A 17,793-nucleotide genomic window follows, 5' to 3' on the forward strand; every position below is an offset into this window, starting at 1 on the left:
AGCATTGCAAAAACTTGGGAAAAGACCAGGAAAACAGCTTCCATCCTTAAGCATCCCAATAAGCTCCACAAGAAAGGAGGCAGTGGTGACCAAAACTTAGCTGTGGAGAGGAAACAGTTCAATGCCGAGCCAGTCAATCAATCGATAGCATTTAACCAACACCTACGGTGTTCGGAGCACTTTACCAAGAATTTGGGAGATTAGAAGAGATACTAGTATTCGTGACCTCTGTCCTCAAGCAGTTTATATTCTAGTGGGGGAGATAAACCTTTAAACAATTTAGAGACAAGAAATAATAGATTATGAAGGATGTGTGCTACTGGGAGTTATTCTTTAGGGTTGAACTGAAAAGGAAGAGCCGAAGAGACAACTGAGGGATATTAATGGAGGGAGAAGCAGCATGGTGTGGTGGATCGAGTACCGGTCTGAGAGTTAGAAGGTCATGGGTTCTAATCTCGGCTCTGCCACTTGTCTGCTGTGGGGCCTTGGGCAATTCACTTCACTTCTGTGTGGCTCAGTTACCTCATCTGTAAAATGGGGATTAAGACTGTGAGCCCCATTTGGGACAAGGACTGTGACCAACTTGATTACCCTGTATCTACCCCAGTGCTTGTCACATAGTAAGTGCTTAACAAAAACCATGATAATAATAATAATAATAACTAAGACTTTTTCTCTAGGGAAAAGGGAGTTGGGGCCATTTAGTAATACACCATTGTGCTAAGGCTAAAATTACCAATTACCCTATGTTCAATACGATCTGAAGCAAATATGGGATTAAAAACACCCTCCAAGGAGACAGTTGTGAGACCTGTGGAGGTCATGGTCTACCTCGTGGTAGAATTGATTAACAAATAAGAAGTACTCCAAAATAGGAAAAGATCATACCCCAGAATCCTAAAGATGAGGCTTCTAAGGTAATAGTCACAGCCACTGGGGTTCAAGATGGCCAAGCTGATGGTTTGGCTACCCCAGACCAGAGACAATGTGCTATCACCATGAGGCTGGATGCCTGAGAGCTTCCTTGGGGAAATGGCTCTGTCGAAGGAAACTCTCAAATTAATGCATCCTAGATTTACCTTCATCTCAGGGATAGTTTAAACTGAGAAAATTATATTACCAGGTGAAACTCTTCTTCTAGTGGGCCTTGGGAGGGCAGGCTGGAGTACATATCACATCCAAACCAAGCTCCAACCCCGATTGAATTCCCTTAGCTCTGCTCTCAGGAGAATCTGGCTCCTTGATCTGACTTCTGAAGGGCTTTAAAGATGGGGAAAACCGTGTTGTCAGATATGGAAAGGGAGGGAGTTCTAGATGGGGGGAGGGGGGGAGATGTAAGCAAGAGGTCACCTATAGGATAAATGAGAATGAGACACATTGAGATCATTCATTCATTCAATTGTATTTACTGAGAGCTTATGGTGTTCAAAGCACTGTACTAAGCACTTGGGAGAGTACAATATTACAATAAACACACTTTTCCTGCTGTTGGCTTGAAAGAAATGAAGAGTGCAAGCTAGGGTGTCATGGAAGAATGGAGAGAGAGTTGATGAAGTGTTTTAAAGCTGACGGTCAGGAGTTTCTGCTTGATGCAGAACGGAACAGACCATCATTGGAGTTTTTTAGGGGGTGGGGATACAGATGCTGAATCAAATTCTAGAAAAATAATCTGGGCAGCAGAGTGGAGTATGGAGTGGATGGAGGAGAGGCTGGATGCAGGGAGATGAGTGAGGAGGCTGATGAAAACCAGGATATTAAAGTGCTTGGCGTAGCGTGATGGTTATTTGGATGCGGGGGACGGGCCTGGAAATGTTGTGGAGAAAACCGACAGGATTTGGTGAGACACAAAACATAGGGGTTGAAAGAAAGGGAAGAATCAAGGATAACCACCGAAAGGCCCTATTCCTACCTGTGATCTACCATTATTCAAGCCAAAGAGAACTGGATGAAGCCTAAAGCAGGAACATTTTAAACCAGGGATGGGAAGAGAAGACATTTTAATGCTGTAGTATCCAAGCTACTTCCACCCGAGGGCACCAGCTCCAAGGAGATGGAGGGGGCCATCATTCTCTAGGCATTGGCACTCTTGCCTCACCCTCTCGGTGCTCAGAAATCTCCATCAGGCCGTTGAAGGAGTGTTAAATCTTACACGAAGGACTTGGGCTTTTCTCAGGTGGCTTCATAGTCACACATGGGCCTATTCAATACATTGTTTAATACAGGCTTTGTTTTCAGGGTTCTAAAACTAGAACTCAAACATTCTCCACCCCGTCGGGTATATGTACCACTGAGAGACTCCTGGGGTTCTGCATGGTTTTCTCAACAGAAGAATTTTAATAGCAGCAACAACAAAGGAACTTCAAAAAAAAATAAGTGGAGGGAATTTGGCAGCAGCTGCTGTCCAGGGAAACAGCGTTCTCCAGCACAATCAGAGAGCTTGTACCTCCTGGCAGATACAAGAATGGAATGATCTGAGATAGATCAACTGTGGTAGAGCCAGACACTTTGGAAGAGTCGAGGGGAAAGAATAAAGCTCTGTCACGTCTCAGAGGATGGGGTCATTAAAATAAGTCAATAGGGCAACAACCAAATCACAGAAGAGAAAGCAAAGCCACGTAATTTGGAAGCCAAAAGGGCAGAGATCAATTCAAAGCAAATCTGATAGTCTTCAATGCTGTTATATTGTACTCTCCCAAGCTCTTAGTACAGTGCTCTCATTTAGGAAGCACTCAATAAATACAATTGCCTAACTGAAGGTAGTTCCATTCAATTCAGAAAGATATATACTGTTTTGGCCTTTAATCTTACAAATGTTACAGGTGTAACTAAAGCAAAAATAACTCAGATTTCCCAAAAGCAGAATGAAATTTCAAGGTGGGGAGTACTTAAGCAATAAATGACACTTGGGGGAAAAAAAAATAATTCTTACAGAGATCAATCTGAAAAATACTCCCACTTCCTATAAAAACATGGACAAATGGAATATATGAGAAGGTTCAAAAATGCATTCCTTCTACTGACAAGTCAGAAGAAAATCTTTGCAACAGTTTTGTGACTGGTGTTCTGTTAACACTAGTAATCACAATATTCATTCAGAATCAACCATAAAAAACATAGTTTCTTCACTAGCCCTAGTAGTAGCATGGCTCAGTGGAAAGAGCACAGGCTTGGGAGTCACAGGTCATGGGTTCTAATCCTGGCTCTGCCACTTGTCAACTGTGTGACTTTAGGCAAGTCACTTAACTTCTCTGTGCCTCAGTTACCTCAGCTGCAAAATGGGGATTAAAACTGTGAGCCTCACGTGCGAAAACCTGATCATCCTATATTACCCCCAGTGCTTAGAACAGTGCTTTGCACATAGTAAGTGCTTAACAAATACTATCATCATTATTAGTAGTAGTACTGGTATTTATTGAGCACTTATAAAATGCAATTGCTATGAGGCACAATGGAACTGAAATAAGCATTCTACTACTGAAAAAGGAATTCCAAGTGCACCTCCTCAAAGTAGGACATAAATTTCCTCTCCTCCTTTTTTTTTTCTTTTATTGGTACTTAAGTTCCAGGCATCATTCTAAATGCAGGGTAGATTTAGGCTAAGCGAGTGGCCACAGCCCCTGTCCCACATGGGGTTCACAGTCTTAATCCCCATTTTACAGAAATGGCAAATGACGCATAGAGAAGTGAGGTGACTTGCCCAAAGTCTCACGGCAGACAAGTGGCAGAGCTGGGATTAGAACCCAGGCCCTCGGACGCCCAGGTCCGTGCTCTTTCCGCTATTCCATGTGGTTTACCTGGTCTCTCAACCATTGGACTTCGCAGTGCTCATCCAAATGGCAAGGAGCCACAAAAGGTGCACTACTGTATGAGCAAAGTACACAAGAGATTCTCCTTCTAATACCCTCAAGCACATGGACGCAGTCACACCTTTGGCAACGTCATCTTGGAACTGAAGGATAACTTCTGCTGAGTGCTATGGATTAATCATTCTCTTTATGGGTGTATATAATCAATCAATCATATATATTGAGTGCGTACTGAGTGCAGAGCATTGTACTAAATGTTGGGAGAGTACAATATAATACAACACACACACTGCCTGCCCACGATGAGTTTAAAGTCCAGAGGGGGAGACAGACATTAATATAAATAAATAGATTATGGATATGTACATAAGTGCTGCAAGCCTGGGAGGGGGGAATGAATAAAGAGTGCAAGCCATGTGACACAGAAGGGAGAGGAAGAAAAGAAAAAGAGGGTTTAGGGAAGGCTTCTTGGAGGAGATGAGCCTTCAATAAAGCTTTGAAGGTGGAGGGAGAGTGTAAACTGTCTATTGGATACGAAGAGGGAGTTCCAGGCCAGAGGCAGGACATGAGTGAGAGGTTGGTGGCGTGATAGATGAGATCAAGGTATAATCTATAATCCACATATAGATTATATATAAATATAGTTATGGACATACTAAGCTTTGGGGAAAGTACAATGGCAGCATAAGACACATTCTGTCCATAAGGAGCTGACAACCTGAAGGGAGAGACAGATGTAAAAAAAATTATTCAGAAATAGTGAAATATAAAAATAATCAAATGAATTGAGCGAATATACACTCACATACAGAAATGCCGAGGATGGGTCTAAATAAGAAAATGTTAGAGGCAGCTGATGGACTGCTATGACGAGAGGCGTTGGGATTAATCAAGGTAGGATTTCTTCAGTGGGTGGTATTTTTAGAAGGGCTTTGAGAGTGGGGAGGGGTTGGCAGGTTTAGATGGAGAGGGAGTATCAAGCTAGGGGAACAAAATGAACAAGAGGTTGAGTGCTGGAGAGTCAAGAGAAGTGCTTAGTACATGCTTTGCACACAGTAAGCGCTCAATAAATATGATTGAATGAAAGAAGGTACAGTCCATCTGGCTGTAAATAAAAATTCAACCACCACTTTGCTGGATGCTTGTTAGGGAAAGTTGTCACTACTCAGATCTGCTTTTTTCAATTATATTAAAACAGACACTATTTTCCTTTCTTCGGTAAATCTTCCCCATTAAATTTCAGTTTCCCCTGTCGATAACCCTGTTAGGCAATACTTGGCTTCTTAATATTTTGCCTAAAGGATACGTGCCAACTCGACCTTGATGTAGAAAATTTTAATTCCAATCAATACACGTACAAGGTCGCTTAAAAATTCAATTAATGTGAATGGGAAAATATGGCCCACAGTTTTGTGAGTCAAAAATGGTGCAATTACAAGTTAACCTCCACTTCCCACCCCTCCATTGATACTGCGCTGCTTGGAATCTGTATGTCATAACAATGCTGGTCCTTGTGGATTTTAAGGGCGGCATCTGAAACAGTGAATAGGAAACAAAGAGAAAATGTTTCCTTCTATAACAGTGGGGAGGTACAAAATGAGATACGTGCTTGGAAAGAAAACAATAGACAGTGATTTTCTGTAACTTGATTTACAATAATTAAAATGGGAACTTCAACAACCCAGAAATCAGCTGGGGAGCGCTTATGTTTCGGGATAGCTTGAATAAGCATTTCTAAACCTTAAAATTCAAATTCAAGTTGGACACAGTCCCTTGCCCCATATGGGGCTACACATCTTACAGATGAGGTAGCTGAAGTCCAGAAAAGTGAAGTGACTTATCCAAGGCCACACAGCAGACAAGTGGCAGAATGGGTATTAGAACCCAGGTCCTTCTGACTCCCGGGCCCGTGCTCTATCCACTAGGCCACACTGCTTCTCTTGTAGTACAAGAGACACAGGACGAGTACAGGGAGCTGTATCAAAACTATATAAAAACGTTTGATACCACCAGTAGATTTAGATTTTTGGAAATGTAGCCGTCCTGAAAATTTCACCAAGGTTCTAAGACTACATCTCGATAGCGTGGCTGGCTGGGCCTGAGCAGGGGGTATCCTGTCCAAGCCATTCTTCACCGCCAATGGTGTAAAACCACGGATTTGAATTGGGCCTAGTCCTGCTGGAAGACACAACAAGAAACCTGGATGCAGGTGTTAAGACACACTTCTTCAACTCTGGTAACCTCTTTCAACTCAACAGGTTTTGAGCGTCGCACCAATCTCCAGAGACATTCATTCAAGAACTGTTGGAGCACAGGTCTCACGAACACACAAACATACACACAACAGATGGGCAGACCCCCTAAGAGACATGGAAATGATTGTAAACCACTTCGCTGAGTCAGCCAGGGAAATGGACTGTTGATAAGCCTAAAGAAACCTGAGGTGGCGTGACAGTCAACACTACTAGGGATGCTTAGTTCACAGCTGAAAATTTTTTATCGATTTTATCCACAGCTGTCATGGAATTCGGTAACCTAGGCAGCAAACTGAGACACATTACAGTGATAGGTGTCCTCACCGTCCCCCGTTCTCGCCTATCCCACCATTGACCCCTGGGCCACGTCCACCTGCGGTCCTGGAATGCCCTCCCTCCTCACCTCCCCCAAACTAATTCTCTTCCCCTCTTCAAAACCCTACTTAAAGCTCACCTCCTCCAAGAGGCCTACCCACACTGAGCTCCCCTTTTCCCTCTGCTCCCTCTACCCCCCCCTTCACCTCTCCGCAGCTAAACCCTCTTTTCCCCCCTTTCCCTCAGCTCCTCCCCGTCTCCCTTCCCATCCCCTCAGCACTGTACTCGTCCGCTCAACTGTATATATTTTCATTAGCCTATTTATTTTGTTAATGAGATGTTCATCCCCTTGATTCTATTTATTGCTATTGTTCTTGTCTGTCCGTCTCCCCCGATTAGACTGTAAGCCCATCAAAGGGCAGGGCCTTTCTGTCTATCTGTTACCGATTTGTACATTCCAAGTGCTCAGTACAGTGCTCTGCACATAGTAAGCACTCAATAAATACTATTGAATGAATGAATGAATGTAGAAAACTGATTCCAGAAGGCAGGCAGAAACTCTGGGAGACTATCAAATTCAGCGTGGTACAGTATGGCCTAAGAGAAGCAGTGTGGCCTAATGGATAAAGCACAGGCCTGGGAGTCAGAAGGACCTGAATTCTAAACCCAGCTCTGCCACTTGTCTGCTGTGTGACCTTCACTTCTCTGTTCCTCAGGTACCACAACTGTAAAATGGGGATTAAGACTGTGAGTCCCATGTGGGACAGGGACCGTGTCCCACATGATTAGCTTGTATCTACCCCAGCGCTTGGAACAGTGCTTGACACATAGTAAGTGCTTAAGAAATACTATTATTATTACTGTTATTATTATTGGGGTATCAAGCTTCCATGCAAACTAAAGGTCTACAGAGCTGTCACGCGGTCCAAACTTCTCTACGTTTGGCAGGCATTCGATGCCCTAGGCAGTTCCGACAGTACCACCAATGACGTGACAGGATCACAATCAGGTCAATCTCCTTGTACCGAAGATATGCTCTCCGCCACAGAGCTGCTCTGGTTGGGACACATGAGAAGTATGCACATCAGCGGGACGTCCAGAAAGCTGATGTATAGTGAGCTAAAACTAGAACTCAAAGCAATGACGGCAAAGGAAACTTCTCTGTGCTTCAGTTTCCTCATCTGTAAAATTGGGACAAAGTCCTACTCCCTCCTTTTTAGACTGCGAGCCCCATGTGGGGCAGGGACTGTCTGACCTGATAAACTTGTTTCTACCCCAGAACTTGGAACTGTGCTTGACTCTTAGTAAGCGCTTAACACGTATCATAAAAAATGCGGCAAACTCGTTGAAAACGGAATGTCAACAGGTGCAGACAGAACAGGATGCATTGTACAATCAAAAAGGGGGCAGTCCTTTTTAGGAAGAGGTTTTATAAGGACAAGAAAACTCTAGAAGGAAGAGGGAACTTTTGTATTTGCAATACTCTGGGCTAGGCATGGACCTTTTCAGTCATACCTATACCCACAGGCAAATTTTCCCTCTGCATATATGTAACAATGAGGAAAATGAGGCTCTGTGTAGTTAGGAGACTTCCCCAGTTCCTACATTTCAGATATAGATGCAAGACATCAACTCAGGAGTAGTTCTTTCCCCTAGCTGTCCTGCTTCTTTGGGAGAACTTTTATTCCCTCCCATTAAATAGTAGAAAGAATATAAAAAATTTGGATATGCTCTTAAAATGTTCTCTGAACTTTTGATTGCCTATTGATGGCTCCTCTGTGATTTCTCGGCATATTTTTCAGCATAATTCAGATGAAAATGCAGTTTTTCTGCCCTTAACCTGGGTAGGAATAGGATTAGAAATGAACTGAAATGATCAGACATCTACATAAAGAAAATGTTTTCTAGATTCCCCCCTTGCAGCTTGTTCCCTCATCAGCAAATGATGTCAAAACATATAACTGGGTATTAGAAACATCCCTTAAATATTAGAAACAGGAAATTGATGATACTAAATGCTTCAACATACATGAATGCCCTAAAGTCCCTGATTTCTTTTTCACATGATGGGGAAACCACTACTGATTTGAAGGGTAGATACTCTGCAATGCAGACCAAAAGGGATAGAAAAATGATTTTTCCTTCACTTACACAGCTCTCTGTTAAGGTCAGAGTCTCTGTATAACTGTGCTGGTTCACCTTTGGGGAGGACACCACAGCAACCACAAATTCAAATGAGGAGAAGCAGTGTGGCCTAGTGGATAAAGAATGGGCCTGGGAGTCAGAAGGATCTGGGTTCTAATTCTGGCTTCACCACTTTTCTGTTGTGTGACCTTGGGCAAATCACTCCGCTTCTTGGTGTCTTTACCTCGTCTGTAGAACGGGAATTAAGACTGCGAACCTCATGTGGGACATGGACTGTGTCCAACCTGATTAGCTTGTATCTACCTCAGCGCTGAATGAAGGAATGAATGAACAGTGGTTGACACATAGTAAGAGCTTTAACAAATACTATTATTATTGTTATCGGGGTATCAGGCTCCAGCCCAAACTACAAGCCTCATGTGGAACATGGACTGTGTCCAACTTGATTAACTTGTATCTACTCCAGAGCTTAGTACAGTGCCTGGCACATCGTAAGTGCTTAAATACCATAAAAAAAGAGAAAAAAAAGTAGCATAAGGACAGCCACCTGCTTCTCACAAAATGGCCATGACAGCCCTCTGTCCTCCCATGTCCTGCTCATCCAGACTGGTTAAAAGGTTGTATTGTATTCATGTTCACTTGAAAATAAGAGTATCAATAAATCATCAAGCGCTCTTCCATTCCTCCTCACCTCCCACTCCCCCTCCCATCCCGGACTCCTTCAGAGCTCATCTGCTGCTAGTAAAAACGCTCTTTCTAAACACACTCATTATTCTTTAATGATGCCTGTTTGTAAATAGCAAGTTAGGATGCAATTAAGCCATGAGAAGCTAAATAAACAAACATCCTAATTAGAGTCTTACAAGAAGTCTTTTTCATGTATAGGCTGGAATTTACCTTTCATTAATCTAACTTAATTGAAAGAGTGCAAGATAAAAAAAAAATCAACACAAATGAAGTGCACTAAATGATTTTCCCATATTAAAGATAAGTTGGTGATCTTTTCTTTTGGTAACAAGCATGCATTTTCTGTTTATAAGGTGCCTAGACTGGAAAATACTCTAGCTAAAAGGCCGGGAGCTGGCTCTTTCCAATGAGATGATTATTGTACTGACAAAGATTCATTTGCTTCTGAGGGTAGAAAAGCTTCCTAGTTTTATCATTTCATCATGAGGAGGCAGAAAAATTTTGTTCAGAAATTACATGTTTTCCCCTTAGAACACAATATCAATATGTTTGAGAATAATATTCGTTTTTATTTTATAATACCTTTCTTCCAAAGGTTTCAAAAGCATTTGTAACAGGCTTACTGATGGACTTCCCCCTTCCCCCCCAAATAAAATTATTTTAGTCACCTCACGTTTTCACTTTCTCCAATTTGGCACAAATCACCTTCCCTCATACATTGAGCACCCACACATTTTAACAGTCTCTTATAACCATCCTCGACACAAATACGCTGCCTTCTCAGACACCCTTCAGAGGTCACCACGCACACATATAAAGACCACCTTCTCGGATACGCAGAAGCAACATGGCGTAGTGGATAGATCACGGGTCATGGAGTCAGAAAGTCATGGGTTCTAATCCTGATGCCCCCACTTGCCTGCTGCACGACCTTGAGCAAGTCACTTGACTTCTCTGGGCCTCCGTTACCTCATCTCTGATATGGGGATTGAGATTATGAGCCCCACATGGGACAGGGACTAGTCCAACACCATTTGCTTGTATCTACCCCAGGGCTTAATACAGTGATTGGCACATAGCAGCTCGACAAATATATGGAACCGGTATGTTGTCTCACTTGTTATTTTAATCAACTCATGAACTGTCACTGCTCTAGACAAACCACAGAAAAAGCCTGTTGTCTCCTTTTCCAAAGATTCTGATAGTCTTGGAAGGCAACAACGTTGTTAATTTTATTAGAAGCTATCTCTATACCTAGCAAGATATTGTAATGGGGCATATCAATCAATAATACTTATTGAACGTTTACTGGGGGCAGAGTTTATACTAAGCTCTAGGGAGAGTTGGTAGAGATATTTCCTGCCCACAACTAGTTTACAGTCTAGAGGGTGGATACAGCTTTAGATGTTTCTGGAGAGGATTTGAAGGTGCGAAAGGTCAGCTATTTGAAAGACAAGGAAAAACCCACTGCTTCTGAAAGATTTTAAATATTGTCAGACCAAAAACCTGCTACCCTGAATAGAGTCTAACTCATTTTCATATCCACTAATTCTACTGTACTCTCTCAAGCACTTAGTAAGTGTTCTGCAAACAGTAGGCACTCAATAAATACTGTCAACAGATTGATTTTTAGAGTTGAATCACAGGCCATTAAAAATCAGGTCATTACGCCGCAACAATGAAATCCTTAAAGTTCTGCTCCTGTAACAAATACAACAAAATAGCCTTTTTCATATTAGTGAACAGATGCCCGGCCCATTTGCAATTAATATGACCCACTTTCATATGATTGGACGGTTTAAAATTCTGGGAACAAGACTTAAAGGCTGAGGCAAATATTCAGACTTTAATGAGAATAAATGGAATCTATAAAGCACTTGAGGATAGCTACATTCTGTTGGTAAATTTACACTGAAGTCTCAACTACACACTAAATTTTCCAACAAAATGATCATTCAAATCCTTACGAAAGAAGAAAACAGGATTCCAGAAATCATAATCCCCTGCCCAAAACAGACTTTTCTTGTTCAAATAACCTTAATCAGAAAAATCTCTAATCTTTTCAACACATTTTTTCTCCCCAGTTTGCTGTTGCAGTGTGTTTTCCCTGCAGTTCTATCAATCTACAGATGGTCTACTTACTTGCACAGAAATGGTCATATTTGGCCTTTATTTTGTATTACTCTCTATAAGCCTGCACAGTGGACATTTTGGCAAAACTGCTGACCTAGACTTTTTTTTTAATTCAAGGAGGAACTGTTAAATTAAAGACAGTTTGGATTTTTGCCGTTCCTTGTTAATAGCAAATTTGACAGGAGACATTCAGGTATCACATGAGTAAATGTAATATGACGCAAAAACCATCTGCTCGTCAATGGGTTACCATTTGCTCAGATCAGATATTTTTCAATTCCTTTGGTTGGTACATGCTGCAATATCCACAGTATTGGAGGATAAAAGGATTGTAGATAATACATGAGAGGTGAGCTACCCTGGAGTCTATCTGGACAATAGGCTGATGGAGGGAAGTGATAAATCTGGAATCTGCGTTAAGGAGAGAGGTAGCTTTGCAGAAGTGGTATTTGGAATTCCTGCATGTTATTCCACTAAATGAAAAATTAAGGTATGAATTTTCAGGGCTTTAACCAAATAATCTTTTTAAAACTTAGGGTTATGCTTTGGAGAAAAAAATGATAATTTCTGGGGAAAATGCTTAAATTTTTTCCTCAAAGTTTTCCCTGCCAGAAGGGGTTTAGCTGACCATGGCAGAATTAGGATCATTCATAAATCAATTTAGGTTGAATTAGGGCATTTCTGAATCGCATAAATGCACTCCATAGTCATCAATGGAACTGATATATATTTGGAATGGGATATTGAGAAGCAGGCTGGAAAGATAACAGGTCTGGAAAGCAAGGAAAACGGGTCCTAATCCCGGGTCTGTTGCTGCTGGCTGGGTGACCTTAGACAACTAGCTTAACTTCTCTGTGCCTTAGTTTCCTCAAAGGAAAGATAGCTGTCTTCCTTCTCAGACTGGGAGCTCCTTGTAGGTCCCAACTGATTATCTTGCCTTATCTTATCTTGACCCCAGTACTTAGTACAATACTTGGTATAAATACCAAAATTATCATAAGTATATCTGCAAAGTAGATTGTGTTTAAATAGGCCAGAAACATTTTTCTGGGAAATTCAATCAAATGATCGAGAGTATTTATTGAGTGCTTACTGTGTGCAGAACACTGTACTAAGTGGCTGGGAAAATACATAGTCGGTAGACTTGATTCTTGGGCACGAGGACTTTACTGTCTATAGAGGGAGATGGACATTAAAGTAGATTGGGAATTGGGGAAATGTTAGAGGATAATTATTAGTACTATTCTTACAGTATTTGTTAAGTGCTTACTAAGTGTCAAGCACTGTTCTAAGTGCTGGGGTAGATACAGTTTAATCACATCACACAGTCCCTATCCCAGGTCTCTTGACTTCCAGACCCAAGTTCTTTTCATTGGGCTATGCTGCCTCATGACCTGGACAGAGAACAGTAGGGTCTTTGCATAGATAAAGCTGGAGAAATGCAGTTAGCTAATAGTCTTGGGAACCGTGCCTTTAACTTTGCGATCACAAGACAGGAGTTTTTTTATGTTCCTACTATACCTTGGGGACAGACTTTCTCTCTAAAAGAATTCTATCCCCACACCTGAGGCAACCACAAAGACATTCAGCTGTTCCCATTAAAATGGAAGTCAAAAGATCTGGGTTCTCAACCCTGTCCTGCCTCTGAATAGTTGTCATTTAGGGCAAATTACTTGAGCCTATCAAATTAGAGCCATGGTTTGTACACTGGGAATGATAATCCCACCAAAGTAGGCAGAGGGAACCCATTTTTTATGAGAAGGCAACTCTATGGAAATTCCAGTTGTTAATTTTGTTATTAGAGAGGTAACGATGTTGACCAGTATAATAATATCTACATAAGTGCCGTGGGGGCTGATGTTTCAAAGTGCTTTTGGGGTACATGGCAAGGTTCATAGTTAATGCAGAGGGGAGGAAAGATACAGGAAATAAAAAGCTTAGCCTGGGAAGGCCTCTAGAAGGAGATGTAATTTTAGGAGGGTGTTTCTGGAGTTTCTGTTAAGGAGTTTCTGTTTGATGTGCAGAAGGATGGGAAATCATTGGAGGTTTTTAGAGGAGTTGGGCGATATGAACTTAACATTTTGCAGAAGATGATCCGGGAAGCAGAGCACGAAAGTACGGACTGGAGACGGGAGAGATAAGATACAAGGAGTTCAACTAGGAGGCTGATGCGGCACTCAAGGTGGGAAATAAATGAGTATTTAACAGGGTGGTAGCAATTTGGATAGAGAAGAAGGGTGGATTCTAGACATGTTGGGAAGGTGAAACAGACAAGATTTCGAGACAGACTGAATATGTGGGTTGAATGAGAGAGATGCTGAGGCAAATTTCTAGGTTTGTGAGATAAAGAGGGTGGTGGTGCTGTCTACAGTGGTAAGAAAGACAGGGAGTGGTCAGAGTTTGGATGGGAGGATGAGGAGTTATGTTTTGGACTGGTTAAGTTTGAAGTGTCGGCGGGACATCCAAGAAGAGATGTCCTAAAAGCAGGAGGAAATGTGAGACAGCAGAGATGGAGAGGTCAGGGCTGGAGAGGAAGATTTGGGAATCATCCTCCTAGAGATGGTAGCTGAAGCCATGGGAGTTGAGGAGTTCTCCAAGGGAGTAGGTGTGGATAGAGAATAGAAAGGGACCAGAAGTGAACCTTAAGGCATCCAAACAGTTGGGGTCTAGGAGGCAGAGAAGGATCCTGAGAAAGAAACTAAAGAGTGGTTAGAGAGATAGAAGGAGAACCAGGAGAGGGTGGTGCAGTTCAAGCCAAGGTTAGATAATGTTTCCAGGAGAAGGGGATGGTCCATAGCGTCAAAGACAACAGAGAGGTCAAGGAGGATTAGGATAGAGCAGTGGTCATTGAATTTGGCAAGGAGATGAATGGTAAACTTAAAGTGGGCTGTTTCTATGAAGTGGGCGCAAGACAGATTACAATCAATCAATCAATCAATCAATCAATCGCATTTATTGAGGGCTTACTGTGCATACTAAGTGGGGTCAAGGAGAGAGTTCCTCCTCTCTATTCTCCTTAAAGGGTGCTTTCCAAGGTACCTGACGTCCACAGTCAATTTTGCTTTTGTCTTACGCAAGTGCTATACCTCTCCTCATTCCAGTCTATAGGCCACTCCCTCAAACCAAGATTTGGAAATGTTAAATTTGGATTGATTCTAGATCCTGATACCCAATTAATAATGTTGCTATTTGTTAAGCGCTTACTATGTGCAGAGCACTGTTCTAAGCGCTGGGGGAGATACGGGGTAATCAGGTTGTCCCCCGTGAGGCTCACAGTTAACCCCCATTTTACAGATGAGGTAACTGAGGCACAGAGAAGTTAAGTGACTTGCCCACAGTCACACAGCTGACAAGTGGCAGAGCCGGGAGTCGAACTCATGACCTCTGATTCCGAAGCCCAGGCTCTTTTCCCCTGAGCCACGCTGCTTCCCATTAAGCACATCTGTCAATGTTTTTCTGGTTGCCAATAGGTAGCTGTGAAATTTGATGTCTAAAATGGGAATTAAAGACTTGCTCTCCCCCTTTAGGCCACAAGCCCCAAGTAGGACAGACACTGTGTCCAACCTGGTTATCCTACATATACCACAGCATTTAATACAGCATTTGATATACAGTAGGTACTTAAACATCACAATTATTACTTTGGGGTTGAGCATTCATTTAGCCATTTGTGTGATTTGCAAATGTCAGAAACAAGTAATGCCACTGAAGAACACTTATCAACACAGATATTACTGAATGTGAATCATATGTATGTATGCATGAATCATACATTTCTGAAATCTGAACCTGATTTTAACTCCAATAAAACACACACAAATAATCCTAATCCAAATTGGACCAACTTCAGAAATATGGCAAGGAATGTTGATGACTAAAAATGATCACTGCATTGCCTGGAATCAAAATGAGTAAGTAATTATCAAATAAAAGCAAAATGCATTTTATGGTGTGTTCATTTTCTCTTTCTTCATATGTATAGCCACACACATTCATATTACACATATTAGAAAGTGAAAGGCTCTGTACAAATGCTAATAACCTTTAGAATTTCTGTTGCAAGAAGATCTCTTCCCTCATTTCACAATTCTGACACTGCAAAATGAATTCTGTCTTAAACTTTTACTAAAATGATATATCCAAACAATTGACTTTTCATGCATAGTCACAATTAAAAGATTAAATGAAAAATTAAACATACTGAGATTAAACAGCCCAGTGAAATATCATGATAACCTGCTTTCAAAAGCATTTGAGGATTTTACCCAGCTCTAGAAGATTTCAATTATTTACATACTTGGTTTACGCAGTGTAAATCCAGGCTAATGAGACACAATTGCTGCATATAAATCCCAAACATGTGAGTTGATTATCTTGAGAAAGTAGAATTCTGGGCTCAAGTGTTAATAACTCTTCAGACCCATGTTAAGCTTTAGGAGAAGTAAACTTACTTCCAGGTTCTTCTAACTGATTGGAGGGAAAAATGAACAGAGTTGCTCTGCAGGGTCAGCAAAGAACTGTTGCAACAATGAGTGCTATGAAAAGGACTGAGATTCTCTGCCAGCCAGAACCTGGCAAGCCCTATTTACAACTAAATAATAATAATAATAATAATAACAACGATAACGGTATTTGCTAAGCATTTACTATGTGCAAAGCACTATATTAAGTGCCAGGGTGGATACAAGCAAACTGGGTCCCTGTCCCACATGGGGCTCAGTCTCAATCTCCATTTTACAGAGGAGGCTACCGAGGCCCGGTGAAGTGAACTGACTTGCCGAAGGTCCCTCGGCAGACAAGTGATGGAGCCTTTTGCCCCCGGAGATAGAGTTAAATGCTGGTGTGGATTTCTGCTACCGCTTTACACATTATCTACTCAAAGAAACAGACAATCAAATTAAAAAATCAGCATGTCTCTTTGGGAGACTGACATGGTGAAGCACAAAGATGCCATCAATGGGAGAGCAAACTGAAGGTCTGTTGGGCAATTCGGTGGCTAACTTTTTATATGGATGGTTGACTTGGCCTCACTACAGATGTTAGAACCAATACGGTTTGTCGCATCACACCTTTGCCAAGCGGGACAGGTGAGAATGGAGGAAGAAAACAAGATAGCCAAACATCTGTTGACTGGTGAGACCCACGGCAGGCAAGTGGCAGATCCTAAAGAGGCAGTGTTGATAAGCCTAAATCTCAATTTACATCACCTTTACTCATCAGAAACTGTACAAAGCTTACCAAGTTCCATTTCAGTAAGCCTAACTCTGTACTAACCTTAGTCAAATAATTTAGGGATTTTTTTGTTAATTTCAGAGTAAAGGCTAAAAACACGCATCCTCTTGAAATTTTGAAGGGATTGTAGACTAGCTTACATTTTAATTTTTTACAATTTTTTCTACAGTGCTCTAGTAACTTAAAAAATGTGGGTTTTAAGAAGTACAGCTAGAGGATTCAATCTTATTTTTTCTTTCCTTTTTAAATACATTGTTTCACTTGGAGAATCAATCAAAACTTGCATATTAACATACTTCAATGCCGACAGAAGCCAGCTGTTCATTTCAACCTTTGGCTTAGTTAATCTCTTACAATATTTTATTTGTTCAGAGAAAATTAATAATGGGATGTTAGGCAGATGATTAACAGGAACTAAATATCAACAGGGCTAAGTTATTTTGGATAAATGAGCTCATCTCTTTAAATAATGTCAACAGAACCTAACCATATTAAGAATTATAAACATATCACAAAAAGAACTTTGGATCTGGGCAACTCTAACAGCTGAGTCACAAACTTGCGTAAAGATTATTTAAAGCATTTACATTTTGATTTAGCAATAACGAAGACTGAACCGAACAAGCAGGCTATCATTTTTTTTGAGATCCGATTAGTCCAAGTTTCATAAAGAGGTCAAAAGGAGCTAAGCCAATAACTGTCAGGCTATTATCAATACCCACCAGTCCAAATGCCACGTGATGCCTATCCCTGATGAAAACAAATGTTGCCATCAAGGATTAAATGGCCCACCTATTAACATTACCCACAGGATGGAAAGAAACTGATAACTTGGTTAACTGCAAGGATATTTTTTTTTCATCTAAAAAAACTCTTTCAAAATTTCCTTCCTGGGGCATTAAAGGAGTGAAGTGATCTGGCTTCGAGGCCATCTCAACAAGTAACTGTCAGCGACGGTGGTCAGCACCTAGCAACACGTCCGCGTGGCCAGGGGGGAGAAGGGATTCTTAAAGTATGTCTCAATCTCCCCGCTCTGTCATTTTAATGTGAGGTGGCTGTTAACCACCCCAATGCAAGAGAAAGGGCACACACGTGACCACACCAAATGTCACATTGGCAGAGGGATCCCGTTATGGGCCAAAGTTCAATTAAATCACAAACTGTTTCGATAGGCTGCAAATAAGCTTGCTGGCAGTGGCTGTTTTGTGAAGAAGCCTACA

The 17,793-nt window shown here is 41.5% G+C and overlaps 1 protein-coding gene across 1 annotated transcript in view; it reads right to left on the reverse strand.

The window, feature by feature from the left end:
• Positions 1–17,793, reverse strand: part of MED27 (mediator complex subunit 27) — a 201,948-nt gene that overhangs the window by 41,574 nt on the left and 142,581 nt on the right. The gene's annotated exons all lie outside the window — the stretch shown is intronic.

Source organism: Ornithorhynchus anatinus, chromosome 4, assembly GCF_004115215.2.
Source record: "Ornithorhynchus anatinus isolate Pmale09 chromosome 4, mOrnAna1.pri.v4, whole genome shotgun sequence".
NCBI classification, from domain to species: Eukaryota; Metazoa; Chordata; class Mammalia; order Monotremata; family Ornithorhynchidae; genus Ornithorhynchus; species Ornithorhynchus anatinus.